The sequence below is a fragment of the Helianthus annuus genome, chromosome 15 (assembly GCF_002127325.2).
Source record: "Helianthus annuus cultivar XRQ/B chromosome 15, HanXRQr2.0-SUNRISE, whole genome shotgun sequence".
Lineage (NCBI taxonomy): Eukaryota > Viridiplantae > Streptophyta > Magnoliopsida > Asterales > Asteraceae > Helianthus > Helianthus annuus.
The window spans coordinates 19,184,916-19,201,540 of NC_035447.2; the positions used below are offsets into that span (position 1 = coordinate 19,184,916).

Below are 16,625 nucleotides of genomic sequence, written 5' to 3' on the forward strand. Positions count from 1 at the left end.
AAGTTTTTATGTTGATTGAATGTGTAAAATGGTGTTAAAAGCAAAATTTTATGTTACTGGCATCCTGGACACAGCCCCGTGGTGACCGGGCACGGCCCCGTGCTCAGGTGCCAGTGACAAAAATTAAAGAAAAGAAACAGAAGCCTGGACACGGGGGCGTGTTCAGTGAACACGGCCCGTGTCCAGTTACCTGAACTGGGCAATTTTCTGCAGAGTGTGCAGCACGGGGCCGTGTTGGGCGGACACGGCCCGTGCTGAGCTTACTGTAATGAAGAAATTGTTGTCGGATGGCCCTATTTTCGTGTATGGGGCTATATTTCTCGTTTCCCTTGTTATCCTTCACCATCCCGAGTGTGTTTTATTCCTGCAAATTAAAATTAAACTAAAAGATTAAACTAAACTAAGGATAGTTCCACGGAATGCCTCCGTGGTGCGCCACGTTTATAAGGGTCCTTGGCTAGACCCAAAGTGAGGTTATATGTTTCCCGAGTGGGATGTTTTGCATCCCATGTTGCACCGTCGGAGAGCATCATCCAAACTTGAATCAATAACCTTCATGTAATTGATCGGGTCATCGTCCTCTATTCTCTTCCCAACCCCGAACTTCACTTCCTTATCCCCATACTTCAAAGTGAGTGTTCCGTCATTCATGTCTACCACTGCTTGTGCGGTGGCTAAAAATGGCCTCCCTAGTATGAGGGGGACTTCGGTGTCTTCTTGCATATCTAGTATGACAAAGTCGGCCGGGTAGACGAAATTGTCGACTTTGTCCAATAGATTTTCAGCGACACCTTGCGGGAATTTGATGGACCTATCGGCAAGTTGTATACTCATCTTAGTAGGACTTGTTTTTCCTAGGCCGAGTCGTTTGAACATCGATGCGGGCATGAGGTTAATGCTAGCCCCAAGGTCAGCTAGTGCATTACCAATGGGGGATTCCCCGATTGAGCAAGGAATTGTGAAGCTTCCGGGATCAATCTTCTTTTGGGGAAGTTTGTTGAGTACGAGGGCGGAGCATTCTTCGCCTAGGTTAACTAATTGCAATGATTCAATTTTCCTTTTATGAGTGAGGAAGTCCCTCATGAATTTTGGGTATTTAGGCATTTGAGTTAGGACTTCTATGAAAGGAATATTAACATGCAATTGTTTTAGTAGACTTTCGGACTTTGCGAATTGCTCATTGGTCTTTTGACGAATTAACCTACCGGGATATGGAACCGGAGGGGCTTTTGTGGGCGCTTGAAGTAGAGGAGAAGCCTTATCTTGTTGGGCCGGTGTTGTGTTTTCCTCTGCTGGTGGTGGCGGAGCTTCCGCGGGACCCACGGTACGGTTTCTCAATGTTATGAGATGAACTTGAGCTTTTGGGTTTGTTTCGGTATTACTTGGTAACGCGCCTTGCGGTCTCTCGGAGAAATTTTTGGCTAGTTGATTTAATTTTTTTTCAATGTTTTGTATACTAGCTTGTTGATTTCTAAAATTCGATTCCAACTGTTGAAATCGATCCGAGTTTTTCTTTTCAGTGTCCGAGATGAGGCGAGATACGGTATCTTCAAGCCTTTCTCGTCCACCTTGTTGTTGAGGGAAATTTTGTGACTCATTTCTTGGTTGTTGAAAGTTTGTTCGTTGGTTTGGGTTTTGTTGGTTACTACTATTGCCGGGTTCTCTCCAACCAAGGTTAGGGTGGTTACGCCATCCTTGGTTGTAGGTACCCGTTGGAGGACCCAACGGCCTAGGTCTATTATCAATGTAGTTTACCGATTTTGGTTGATCATCTGTTTCTTTCATACAACTCCAATTTTCATGTGGCCCACCACACCCTTCACAGGCCATAACTGAGACCATTTTTGCCATTTCTAATTTTTTTTTATTTTTGAAGAAAGGGCCTCGATTTGGGCTTGTAAAGAAGTGCTTTCATCAACCTTATGGGCGCCCGGGGCAATAGATTTATTACCTCGGGGAGTGTGCCATTGAAAATTGTTTTGAGCAATTTCCTCAATTTGATTGTATATTTCATGTGGGCGGCGATTACCTAAAAGTCCCCCGGAGCTAGAGTCAAGTGTTTGTCTTGTGTGTGGCAACAACCCATTATAGAAAGTGGATACTTGTTGCCATATTGCAAGACCGTGATGAGGACACTTTCGCAATAGCTCCTTGAACCTTTTCCAAGTTTCATATAAGGATTCCCCGTCCTTTTGTGAATATGTATTAATTTCAGTCATTAATTTAGCCGTTTTAGCAGGAGGGAAATACTTATATAGAAATTTTTGGGCTAGTTCATCCCAGGTGTTTACCGATCCAACTGGGAGGGCGTTGAGCCAAGCTTTCGCTTGGTCTTTTAATGAAAAAGGAAACATTCGAAGGCGGATGGTGTCATTTGATGCTCCCTTGATCCGAAAGGTATCACATATTTCTAAAAATTAGTAATATGTAGATGGGGATCCTCGTCCGCAAGCCCATGGAAGGTTGCAGAGTTTTGAAGCATTTGTATCAAATGTGGCTGAAGTTCGAAGTTGTTGGCTTCAACATTCGGTGCATTGATAGCAGCGCCGAGATTACCTACGGTGGGTCGTAAGTAATCCATGAAGGTACGTTGGTCCGCCATTGGAAGTGGTTCCCCCGAAACTTTCTCTTGGTTTTTAGCTTTAAGTCTTTTTCTGAGAAAGCGTTCGGGTTCTTCTAGAGGTTCTTTTATGTCTTTGTTAGAACTGGAGCTCATACACTATGTAGAAGGTTCAGATGTGGCATTTGGTTCCAAGTCCTGCAATAAAAACAGAAAAGAACGTTGGTCAGAAAATTCACCACGGCCCCGTGCTCAGTGAACACGGCCCGTGGTCGGAGATACAGCGTTTGTTTTCCGGATCCCTGTTACTGGAAAGTTGGACACGGCCCCGTGTTGCACCAACACGGCCACGTGCTCAGCCCTCTGTAACTCGGAAAATAAAAACTGCCAGCGACACTCCTGGGCACGGCCCGTGTCCGACCAGGCACGGCCCGTGCTGAGCTCTGCATAAGTTGAAAAATAAAAAAAAAATCCTAAAAAATAAAAAGAAAAAATAATAAAAAAATTGATTAGGCCGTTGATTCCTAACTTTCTTAAAATCCTTGTGTCCCCGGCAGGGCGCCAAAAACTTGATGCGTGTTAGTGTGTATATAAATTAGGTATATATTTTAAGCCCTTTTTACACTTTTTAGCCAAGTTTTAAATTTATAAAACACGATATTTACTAACACTAAACACACATATGGGCAAGTGCACCTATCGTGGACATAGTATAGTGTTGGTAAGATACCGAGGTCGTCCAAGAACACAAGAGCTTTTAGTACCGGTTTATCCTCAACGTCTAACCAAATCAAAATGTTAGAAAAAAGGTTTTTAAACTAAGAAAATAAAACTAACTAGAATGCTGAAAAATAAAAATAAAAGTAAAACAGATAGACAAGATGATTCACTTGGATCCGACTCGTGTGTTAGTGTAACCTTTGATTATTTTCGCACTTTTGCACTTGTTTAAGAGATTATCTTAGTTATTGTAGTAGGCCCCTCTTTTGAAGGTGACGTTACCCTCAATCCAGTAGTTTGAGTCAGCAAGGATACAATCCTAAAGGGTCGGATTATTGAAAGATAGTTAATTAAGTTATTAATGCATAATGTGGTAGGCCTCTCTTTTGAAGGCGAGGTTACCCTCAGCTAAGTAGTCTGAGTCAGCAGGGATACAGTCCTAAGTAGCTGGATTAAAGTTTTAATAGTAGTTTAACTTATGAGGGGATCAAAGAGTTTGGACTCCCGCCATCCAATACCTTTGGGTATTGAAGGAGGTCCTACTAAATTTGACCAAGGTCCTTTGCAGGATCTATACACTGAACAATGGCAAGACTCTTACTAAACCGTTCCCTTAACCCCCGACCACGTAGCCAACATACCTCCATATAGACTGTGGAGATATGAATGGTGAAAATCCTTTATTTTATACAGACAGTAAAATAATGCCAAGACACCACGGACAAACGATAAGGAAGAATCACCTTCAACATAAGAAACTAGTAATTAAAGTCATTAATACAAAACCAATTAAAAAGTGCAAAAGATTAAAAATAAAAAGTATTACACTAAACACTTGTCTTCACCAAGTGATGTAAGAGACTTAGGCAAACATGTCCTTTGATTGTCAAGAACTCTTACAATCAATCTTGGATCCAGAGACGACTCACACACACTATGATGGACAATGGATGATGGTGGTGGATGATGGTGTTATGGTGGTGGTGGGTGGTGGGTGGTGGGTGAAGTGTGAGAGAGGTGGTGTGCCAAGGGATCAGTTGCAAGAGCTCCAAACACTCCTATTTATAGGCTGAACAGAAGCTCAGGCACGATCCCGTGCCCGCTGGGCACGGCCCCGTGTCCATCTGACAATCTCTCTCTTCATTAATTGTAATTCGCAATTACAATAAATGCGCCTGCAGCAAGTTGACCACGCCCCCTGTGTCCGCTGAGTAGAAGCTTCTATAGGTTTGTCTTTCCTGCTGCTTCTTGGGCACGGCCCCGTGCTCGCTGAGCATGGGGCGTGTTCAGTCTTCTGTTTTCTTTGTTTTTCTTGGGAAGATGTTGTCGGGGGGTCGGGCTTGTCACTTTTGTTTCCTTTCTTGTATTTATGTTAGATTTTGCTGTCTTTTTGCTTCTTCTGTTATTTTGAGCTCATTTAATCCTGAAAATACAAAAGGAAGACAAAAGCACACTTTTTCCAACATTAGTACTAAAAAAGGGTTAGTTTTAAGCCCCAATTGATGTAATTTATATGTTGCATTTTGTGCACATCATGGGTGGTGGATGAAGTGTGAGAGAGGTGGTGTGCCAAGGGATGAGTTGCAAGAGCTCCAAGCACTCCTATTTAGAGGCTGAACAGAAGCTCGGGCATGGCCCCGTGTCCATCCTCCTCTCTTTCTTCATTAAATGCAGATTGTCTGCATTAGTTGACCACGCCCCCGTGTCCACTGAGCACGACCCCGTGTGCAGAAGCGTCTTTGTACTATCAATATTTGCCTGGATTTCGCGAATCTTATAGTTGACCACGGCCTCGTGTCCGCTGAGCACGGCCCCGTGGTGGGCAATGGAAGCTTCTACCACTTTGTCTTTTCTGCTGACACTTGGGCACGCCCCCGTGCTCATTGAGCACGGGGCATGTTCAGCCTTTTGTTTCCTTGTTTTGCTTGGGAAGATGCTGTCGGGGGGTCGGGCATGCCACGTTTGTTTCCTTTTCTTGTATTTGTGTTAGATTTAGTTGCCTTTTTGCTTCTTTTGTTCATTTGAGCTCATTTAATCCTGAAAATACAAAAGGAAGACAAAAGCACACTTTTTTCAACATTAGCACTAAAAATGGTTAGTTTTATGCCACAATTGATGTAATTTACTGTTGCATTTTGTGCACATCAAATACCCCCACACTTGAATCTTTGCTTGTTCTCAAGCAAAACTCTTTATAATGTGGCTTTTCACTCCCAAATGGAATGGGTAGAAGAGAAGGTTTTTGGGCTTGTCATAGAGTGTCGGGATTTCCAAGATTCCTTATTTAGTTTTATTCTTATTTATTTACAATCCTATTCGTCATGATATATTAAAAACGTTTCATAAGATAAATTACTTATTAGCGCATAACATGCCTTTTTTAAAATTCCATTTATATACAAGTTCACATACCTCACGGGGATCACTCCACACTCGGCCAAAGGTGTATTTTTAGTGAATCACTCGAGAGCGGCATGGAACCTACTCCTACCATAAGCTTGCCAAGCAATCAATCCTTCTCCTTTTTATTACATACCTTTGTAAATATCAAGAGGACTTTTTGGGTGAAGGGTTAGGCTTGGGCAAAAGGTGGGTGGTTGGGTTAGTGGTTAGTAAAAAGGCGAAAAACGTAAAAAACGTCGGTTTTTGAAAGACTTTTTATTTTTGACAATTTATTTTTTTTTTCTGATGAACCATTTCTTTCAAACAAAGTTAATTTTTTTGATAAACTTGTTTGTTTATTTGCTTTCATCATCATTTTTTTTTGTCATAAGCAAAACCGAGCTTTGTTACTAAAAGAAAAGGGTAAAAATAAAAAAGGTTTAGGTGAGTAAAAAGGGTGATTGTTTTGGGTTAAGAAATGAAAATGTTTAGGCTCAAAGGGGTTAACTAGGGGGACTTTGGGTAGGTGGTAAAAAAAAGAAAAATAATGGTGTAGAAATAAAAAAGGGTTAGTCCTAATGCCTCCATCATTTACTTACTCGGGTTTAAGTTGGTAAGGACCGGGAACGCATTGTTGTGGCAAGTTCTAGAGTCGTAAGAACCAAGCGGCTATTCACACAAGAAACGATAAATGAGCATTTAGTGTAAAGATATGTATTTGTATGCTCAATAAAGACTCAAAACTCACTTTTTGTGGGAATGGGTTTTTATGTGATCAAGTATATATAATCAAATTTTAACTAAGCTTGTCATGCCGTTTCATAATTTTCTTATGTTGGTTCTTTTTATCACGACGCTATCGGTTGTAAATTTGTAAAAATATAACCTTGTTAGAATTTTGAAATTCCCAACTTAAATAGACAAGTAAAAAAATGAAAATTTTTGGAAAAAAAATTTGGGGTGATTAGCGGTTCCAATAGAGTTTTGTGTAAGGCTTGTTGATTAGGACTTGCAAGATTCAAAGTTTTAGCATCCCCCCACACTCAAATTACACATTGTCCTCAATGTGTCCCAAAAATAAGTTTTTAGGTTGATTGAATGTGTAAAAAGGGTGTTAAAAGCAAAATTTTATGTTACTGGTACTCTGGACACGGCCCTGTGGTGACCGGGCACGGCCCCGTGTTCAAGTGCCAGTAACAGAAGTTTGTAAAAAGAAACAGAAGCCTGGACACGGGGGCGTGTTCAGTGAACACGACCCATGTCCAGTTACCTGAACTGGGCGTTTTCTGCAGATTGTGCAGCACAGGGCCGTGTCGGGTGGACACGGGTCGTGCTGAACTTGCTGTAATGAAGAAATTTTTGTCGGATGGCCCTGTTTTCGTGCATGGGGTGCTGATGCAAGTTTCCCTTATCATCCTTCACCATCCCGAGTGTGTTTTATTCCTGAAAATTAAAATTAAACTAAAAACTAATCTAAGTTAAACTAAGGATAGTTTCGTGGAATGCCTCCGTGGTGCGCCACGTTTATAAAGGTCCTTAGCTAGACCCAAAGTATGCTCACATGTTATCCGAGCGGGATGTTTTGTATCCCATGTTGCACCGTCGGAGAGCATCATCCAAACTCGAATCAATGACCTTCATGTAATTGACCGGGTCATCGTCCTCTACTCTCTTCCCAACCCCAAGCTTCACTTCCTTATCCCCAAACTTTAAAGTAAGTGTCCCGTCATTCATGTCTACCACTGCTTGTGCAGTGGCTAGAAATGGCCTCTGTAGTATGAGGGGGACTTCGGTGTCCTCTTCCATATCTAGTATGACAAAGTCGGCCGGGTAGACGAAATTGTCAACTTTGACCAATAGATTTTCTGTAGGACCGGTTTTAACGCCGTTCGATTGCGTAACGAATGTTTCACGTGCGGAATCCGTGAACGTACGTGACTGAACACACAATATCGTACTAGTAACGTAAATCTATTGAAAGATGTGACAATTCCGGTACAAGATTTACGATTACAACACTTTCTCTCTCTAGACTTTCTCTCTCTAGAAGTCTTCCAAGATCTCTTCTCCTAACTCTCCCAAAAATCTAATCTAACTAATGACATAATCCCCTATTTATAGGTCAAGGCATTTTAATGAAAGTTCTCATTAACTACAAGTTTGCCACCTTGCCTTTTAACTAGATATGACATTTACAAAGTCTTGGTTTCTTCGGTTTCTTGCTGCTGCTTAGATTGACGAAGGCGATAGACATTCGTGTACTAACAATCTCCCCCTTGGATATTGCCGTAGTCAATCTCGTAGTGAAACTCGTAGCGACTTGACTTTCTCTCTCTCTATAACTCGAACGAAACGAAGATGTAGTCGACAGACAACTGCACTAACAAACTCCCCCTTGAATGTTGACGGAATCTTTAGTGAGAGTCTTCAACTACTCTAGCTCGAACAGAATCCATGTTTTGGTATCAAAAGATTCACAATGACGAATTCTCAATCAATAATGAAACTCGGACAAACAAACGACTATTGGATTGAATATCAAAGATTAGGCAACAACAAATCGAGTGAGGATTCTCTCGGGCAAGTATCCGATGCTTGACAAATCACCTGAAGCACAGACAAATAGAACTGATTAGGATCGGGTGGCAACTCGTTCGGATTACCACATGATTTGATGCACTTTAAACTTGAACAAAAACACGGTCCCTTGAAACTCGATCAGGGAGTTTAATAAAAATCAAATTTTAACAAGCTATGTAATGAATCGGGTGAGATGTTATTGACTCAAACTAATCGATGAAAAACAGTCCAGAATCAACTGAAATTCAGCAAAACTGGTTCGAAATACACAAACTACACATCTAAATCACAAGCGAATTCAGTCCGACTTTACCAAAACAGTTAGAATCGAACAAAAATTCGATTTGAAACAGATCGAATCAGCTCAATTCTTGTTCAAAACACATTACTGATCAATCAAAACACAGTCAATTTCACCGAAACTCATCGAAATGATCCGAAATTCAATCAAAACAGTCTTAAATTGATCCAATTTAGTTCGAAAATTAATCGAATCAATCCGAAACTGTAGAAACTTTAACCAAACATCATCTAATCAGTCCGATATACACATACGATACACCGAAATGATCCAAAGTTCGTCGAAATCACACGAAACAATCTGAAATATACAAATGATTCACCTAAAACCACCGAAAATCAATCCGAAACTTTCTGAAACTATGAAACAACAATCGCCACTTAGTCCGAAAATCACTGAATCAAACTGAATATTGATTGAAACAGTCCGAAATTAACCAAAGATCACAGAATCAGTCTGAATTCAACCAAAATACAGTTCGTTTTAGAAACACACTTGAATTCAGATTTCTTCTTTGAACAAAAGTATACACAGATTCAGATCAAATTCTTCTATGATGAACACAATTAAAATCTCAAAATTTAAATCTGAAACAAACTGCAACAGATCTGAAACTCAAAGAATATTCAAATAAAATGTGTCGAACTCAGATTTAGATCTAGAATGAAGTGTGATGTGTTTAAGCTTTGAAACGTTGATGACGTCAGTGATATACAGTCACTAAAAGCCGGGACAGTGTTTTAATGGGCGGTGTAACTAACAAACGACAACAACCTGCCACAACTGATCAAAGGACATAAGTGGACCGATTTAATGCAAGTGGGCGGTGTCTTCAAGTTCAATATCACATGGGCTTCAGTTTAGTGGACGGTGACAATTAAAAACAAGCTGACAAACTGCAATTTCAAAACAAAACCATTGGACCAAAACTAGAAGTGAATGTCGCCAATTGATTGAACTTTTTTGATTGGGCCGTCTAAAGATAGTGGGGCGGTGACAATTAAAATTCTGTAATTAACCTGTTCTGCTGACAACGATGACACAAAAGCGAAACAGAATTTTTACATTTGGAGCGGATCTGTTTATGTCACATAAGCGGACCAAAAGTTGATTTTATAAGCGAACCATAAATTTTTAATGAGCGAACCTGAAATTCTTTTTCTTATGAGCGAACCTATTCCATTTATCACGAGCGGACCAAAAAAAACTGAAAAAGCGAACCTGTTATACCAAATAAGCGAACCTTCCTGAACTTTCACGCAAAAACGGACCGAAAAACTGCGATTTCTCCTAAACGGCTTGGAGTTTCGATCTGAAACTTGGTAGGGTTGTAATTCAATGTTGTTCGCACAATATATCAAAAATTCAAACGAATCGGACCGTGAAATCACGTTCAATTTGACGAATTTCTGTAAAAACCGTGAGAAATGAGTAGAAGATGAAGAAATCGATGAAATTGGATCTGATTCGGCTCTGAAATCGCTGAAATCTGGTACGAAAACGATGTGTTTGATCGTTCAATCGAGCTCCTAGCTCTGATACCAATTGTAGGACCGGTTTTGACGCCGTTCGATTGCGTAACGTACGTTTCACGTGCGGAATCCGTGAACGTGCGTGACCGAACACACAATAACGTACTACTAACGTGATTCCATTGAGAAATATGACAATTCCGGTACACGAATCACGATTACAACGACTTTCTCTCTCTAGACTTTCTCTCTCTAAACTTGGATCTCCAAAAGTACAAATGTGGAGGAAAGTCTTTTAAGAGCCTTTCTAAAACCATGACATAACTATCCTATTTATAGCCCTTGGAATTAATGAGACTTCTCATTAATTACCAAAACGCCACCTTGCTATTTCTAACTAATTGTGACATTATGCGCTTGATTTCTTCCGGCTTTTCACTACGACTCGAATTGACGAAGGCGATAGACAATAAATGCATCAACAAACTCCCCCTTGGATATTGCCGCAGTCAATTCGTAGTTAAACTCGTAGCAACTTGTCTTTCTCTCTCTCTTGAGTCTTCTTGCATTAAACAGAATCCCGGTGGATCTGTCTTCAGCTTCCAATGCTCTCTTTCTTCAGAATCTTCAGGCTCCCCCTTTCGTCAAGCTTCCGTGCTTTTGGGATCGACACCTGGCTTTCCCTAGCGACAAACTCAGAAACCTGCATATCTCAAACTCTCTGTTACAAACAAACAATATTGTGATTCAACTTAATGAATCAACTAAACATTTGAGAACTATTTCACATTTAAAACTTTATTAAAATTTGAAACATTCCAATTTCTGATTCAAATTAATGAATCGTCTTTAACATTTCAAATCAATTAACCAAACCATCTGTTCATCAAGTTTAGCCTTTGAGATTTTGAATATCAGCTCTCCAACATCAGTTGTCGAAAATCTTTTTGGATTTTTCAAAATAAGAAACATGAATGCAAAGACAAAAATTAAATGCAGAAATGAAATATGTACAGACATATTTTTGTGAGTTTGTGTAAGAGGATCATATCAGTTTTTGAGACACATCACAAGCACCGTTAAGCTTTTAATCGTTTTAAGTTTTAAACGCTTCACGTAGATTGACGATATAATTGTCCTCTTAAATTTTCATACAATTTTCAATCTATTCAGGATACTATTTAAGTGTTTTATGAACTTAGTCAATTCATGTGTCCCACCTCTTGAATATACTCCCGTATCCAGAATCCCAATATTCAGTCTTACAGGTATGAATACTACAATGATATCTGTACATAAATTAGGGGTTAAATGCGAGAACTGAGGGATCTCAGGTCAGAACTTCCGTTCAGCAGAGAGATATCAGCTTCGACTTAGCAGTGTGTCCCCTTTAGAGGATCTTTTCAGCTACAACAGATGATTATCAATTTTATTGTCTAATCAGCTGAGGGCTTTATGCTATGTTTCAAGCATTTTGCGGAAAGTATTAGCCAAGGACTAGGTCAGAACTACCGTTCAGCAGAAGTCCCGGGATAATACCCCAGACATCATAGAGTATAAACACCTAGTATTTCAGAATACGAGACCTTTCAAACGAGATTTCAGGGGTTACCTATATATCCAAGTAGTGTTCCCCACGAATTTCACAAGTTTGAAATTTTAGGTTTATATCCCGAATAAATCTACTAAATGTACAAAAACCTATCGTCACATCATCAGTGAGACCGTTTATTACATTTGACATTACATTTCTTTAGCGTGCTGTGATAGTCCACTGATTTACAATCATTTCCTCTTTTTCACAACAAAACTCATTTTTAAATTTTTAATGTTTTTTGACATTTACAAATTTTCTAATTTTTTTTTTAAATTTTTCTCCCCCTAAAATCAAAATATGTTTCAATTTTGATTTTCTGGGAAAATTTGAAACAAACTGTACAAACTTGACAACTTGATGAGAATCACTTCAGTTCTCCATCCACTTGGCGTAAACAATCAGAACTCCCCCTCACAACAACCTATTTTCCCATTATGATTTCAAAACACTTATGTTTGTTTTAATCAAAATGGTTTTTTCGGAAAATTAGTTTTGTGTGACAATTCATAAACTAGGGGTTTCATCACCTTGTTTTTCAAATTATCATTTGTAGGAAAGATGAATCAAGTACAACTTAATGTCCCTGATTTATCTTTTGAAAGACGAAAAATCACCAGAGTGAAATTTCTCAAGAAATGTGCCGATTCATGTTCCACGCTTACCAACCTGGGAACTCCGGCAAGTCAGGTTTTTTCATTTGAAAAGTTTCACCCAAGCCTGACTGTCCTTGGGTGATTTTGAATTCTTGTTCAACAATGATGGAAAGTTTGTATCATCCATTATTAAACCAGAATTCTCAGATTTTATCTCAACAACCGGCTCTTCTGGTTTTGACGAACCAGAATCATTGCCTGAATGTGGCTTGTCTGACTTTAATGAGCCAGATTCATCGCCGACATGTGGCTCCTTTGTTTCCGAAGAAACGGATTCATTGCCACAGAATGTTATCTTCTTCTTTTCCTTTTTCGTCCTCAGATTTGTATCTGATGAATTCATCTTGCTTGACTTTGCAATCGAGGAAGTTGATTCATCAGCACTCTTATTCGATCTGTCGGGTGAACCCGAGGACAAAATCTTCTCCAGATATTCTCTGGCCTTCTTCCTCTTCTTTCGCAGTTTGTCTTTTTGCCCCTGAGAAAGCTTCACTTTCTTTTCTTGAACTTTAGGTTCTTGGACTTTCTGTTCTTTGACTTTCTGGTCTGAAACTCTCAGTTCCTTTGGCTTGACAGTGACTGGTTTCTTTGCCAATTTCTGAGAATTAACCCTCAATCTTTCATTTGATTTCCTTGGGCAATTCTTGGCAATGTGTCCTTTGATTTGACAATTATAGCATCTTCTTGTCTCAAATCTCTGTCTCTGGCAGTTAACAGCAATGTGTCCTTGATAACCACATTTGTAGCACACTCTGTTATCGTACCAATCACCATTTTCATACCAAACGCTCAGATCAAAGCACTGTTTGGCTTGGTGATACTCTTTCCTCTTCTTGATTGTTGGATTTGTCTTTTGAGCACTGTGGTCAAACCTGCACCACTTATTACCAACAATTTTTGAGTTTTCATTTTTTATTTTTTGTAATTTTTGATTGCGATTGGATGATTGATCTGATGAGCTTTTATTTTTGTTTTGAGCGTTTTTCGATTTTTTAACAATCTGTTTTTGTTCAACAATCTTCTTAACAGGTTTTTGCTTTGAGCATTCACCTATTTCAGTAGATCGCAAAACAGTATTTTTGAATTTTTCTTTTAATTCTAAAAACAATTTTTGTTTTTCAATTTTTTCATTTACATCATCAGATTTCTCATCGCAATCTTCAACTTTGACATTGTCAAAGTTTGTGACATCGTCACTTATTGGAACAGAATTGATCGGTTTTGGACATGGAATATTCACATACGCTGAAGAAGTCACAAAACCTTTCAATTTATTTTCAAGCTCGTTGATTTTCTTTCGAGCTTGCTGTAACGCCCTGCGTTTTCAAACTTCCTACATTTAGAAACCTTACGTGAAATTCTAAATTTGGAAATCTTGTGTTCTTATAACCATTCTTTCATTGTAATCGTTGTAAAATACGGAACTTGCTTCGTAAATAAAACTTGTACATTACACTTTTTACCTAGTTAAATCATGTTTTATTTCATATTTCACCTTGTTACAAGTTAGGGGAAACATTGTTGCACATTATTACACAACTTAACTAACAAAATTACTCATTATAATGTTTTAAAAAAATAAAAAAATAAAGAAATATGGCAGCCCCAATTCAGCAAAATTCAGCCCATATAGTTGGGTTTTGTGGGCTAGTTTCAAGGTGTAACCCCTTCTAAACACTTCTAAAGCCCAACCCATTGAAACCCTAATCCTTCCCCCTATAAATACCACTTATAACCAGCCTCCCTACCACTTTTGCAACCCTAAAAACTCACAAAACATCCACCAAACCGTAGCTGAAAGCAAGGGTTCGAGTAGATTGACACCCCTTCACGAAAATGAGCATAACTCACTCAATTCTTATCCGATTCACTCGATTCTTTTTCCTACTTGCTTGTATAATCATGGGGTTCGATTCCTAGACTTCTCCTTGGAGAAATCAGACCTGGAAATGCCCCGAAATAGTCCATAAACTTTCTGTTTGTTTTTATGTTCATCAAAAACTTGTTTAAACCTATGCAACTTGTGTCCAACACATCTCATACCTATGTCCTAATGCTTACAACTTATCCCATGGTTGGTTAAGCTTAAAAACAAGGTTGAGACATTTAAAATCAGAGGATTAAACCTCATAAACTTGGTGTTTTGTTTAGGGTTTTTAACCCACAAGTCATGTCAAACTTTGTCTTTGATACATGAGTGATTATGGAACAACTTGGGTTGTCCAAACATACAATCCTCACATGATTTGATGATTTCTCTTAGTTAGTGTGTATATTTCTTATTCTTTATTGTATGTTCATGACCCTCCTTGGTTGTTTTTTTTACATCAAGTGTAGTGGTGAACACATAGAGGTGCCTAAATGGAAGACTTGATCTTCCTACCTCCTACATGACTTCTATGACATTTAGAGGTACCAAAATGAAGATTTTAATCTTCTACCTCATGCTTGAACTATTGGACATATATTATATAACCTAAATATATTATTCGAATAATCGAATCTTTGATGATGAACTAGTGTTCATATGTCGGGGTACTAGATTACATCATCCTAGACTATGATAACTTGTCACGATTCTAATGAAACCTTGTTCCATGAAAACATCTAAACTCCTTCGAGTTTCCTAGTGTCAAGAACAAGCATCATATGTACTAAATGATTATTTTCCATGTTATTCTCATATCTTATTTTTATGTTGTTTTAAACACCGAATCTCGACTCTAAACATTCTTGAACTTTAACCCTTATACATTCGGACTCTAAATCTCTACTCGTCAACAATTGGATAATCGGAAAACGTATGCAAACTTTGTGAGTATACTCGTATTTCCCCTTTTTACTTTTACCACTTTTGGGGTGTAACATGTTTACCTATTGAAAACTTACACATGAACACTTTGTTAAACACATGAACGTTCCTATAACATGCTTGTATATGTGATGGCTTGATACTTTAAACTTGGGTTATTCTTATGTGTTGAACTTATCATTAACTTCGTACGAGCCAAACCTTGACATATGTAGCGCTATAGGATTAACGACCCGCCCGTAAACTTGAGGTTATGTCTTGAGCATATTGCGTTTTCTTGGTTTGATATGTTAGACACATGCCATATTTAATGTTATCTTGAATCATATGCTTGCCATGAGGAATTGTTCACACTTTTTATCTTATGCTATGTACGTACCAAACTTGTATACTCGCCTTTGCTTTTGCATTGAATTGTATTTTTAAACATGTTACAGGTTGATGATGATGAAATGAAAACGGATAGCAAAGATGCCTAGATACTCACTTAGACGTTTAGGTTTAAAGTGTTGTATCAATTTTGTTTATGTTATGTTGAACAATGTTGTTATTTGCTTTTCTTGTAATGTTTTGACAATTTATTTTGGAAATGAAATTTGGATTATTAAATTATTGTCACAAATAGCGTTATGATGTCTCGAGCAATCTTCACACTTCGTCTCATCCCGATGTTTCCGCCATTGGTTGGGGTGTGACAGATTGGTATCAGAGCCATAACTATAGGGAATTAGGAAAAGTAGGAATGCTTTAGCCTAGTCTATAGTTTTAGAGCCTTATTCTTATGTTTTACTTGAAACTACTTGCATGCTACCTTATTTGCTCTTATTTATTCTCTTTTGATCTTTTAAGCATATATGTCGCTTATGTGTTAACACTTGACATGCTATACTTGCTTTATTATGTGCTAATACATGTTTTATTGTCCCACTCATTATGTGCTATTCTTAATATGCTTCATTGTGAGTTTATATTTGTTGTTTATTCCTTTAACATACTCTTTCCCTCATGCATTTTACTCGACTATTCTAAATCCGTAAACACTCGAGACGAATTCACCAAAATAGGCGTGAAACCCACAATTTGGTGAACGACTCTCAATCTACATATTCTTTTTTTACACGAGATATCGCCATTAAGCTAGGAGTGAAATCCACATCTTAATGGTAAAACTCAAATTTCAAATTCTAGTGGACCCTCGTCAACATGTCGAAATTAAATTTTGACCCGACGAGTACCAACCACACTTAGGATACGAAATCGTCAAGTTAGGGGTGAAACCCGCACCTTGTCGACTAGTTCCACTCCTTGGTATTTTTTTTTATAAATCCCGCCAAGTCTCGAAACTTCGATTGATTTGGGACATGTAGTAACCGGAAGGGTAAATACCGTTAACCGACTTGTCGGCGAGAGTATTTTACCTATTAGGCCAAAGCATGCTTCTCAAATTCAAAAGACTTTTCGACCACTTTGGTTAGTCAAAGTTCCATTTGGAACACTCCAAACTTTGGTCAAACATGTGTTTCTATTGTTCATTTTATACGATGCAAT

At 38.7% G+C, this 16,625-nt stretch overlaps 1 non-coding gene across 1 annotated transcript; it reads left to right on the forward strand.

Moving 5' to 3' along the window:
* The first annotated feature begins 2,118 nt into the window (after nt 1-2,118).
* Nucleotides 2,119-2,225, forward strand: LOC118487767. The gene has a single exon (XR_004882710.1). It is a non-coding gene; the product is annotated as a small nucleolar RNA R71 (small nucleolar RNA).
* Nucleotides 2,226-16,625: the final 14,400 nt, after the last annotated feature.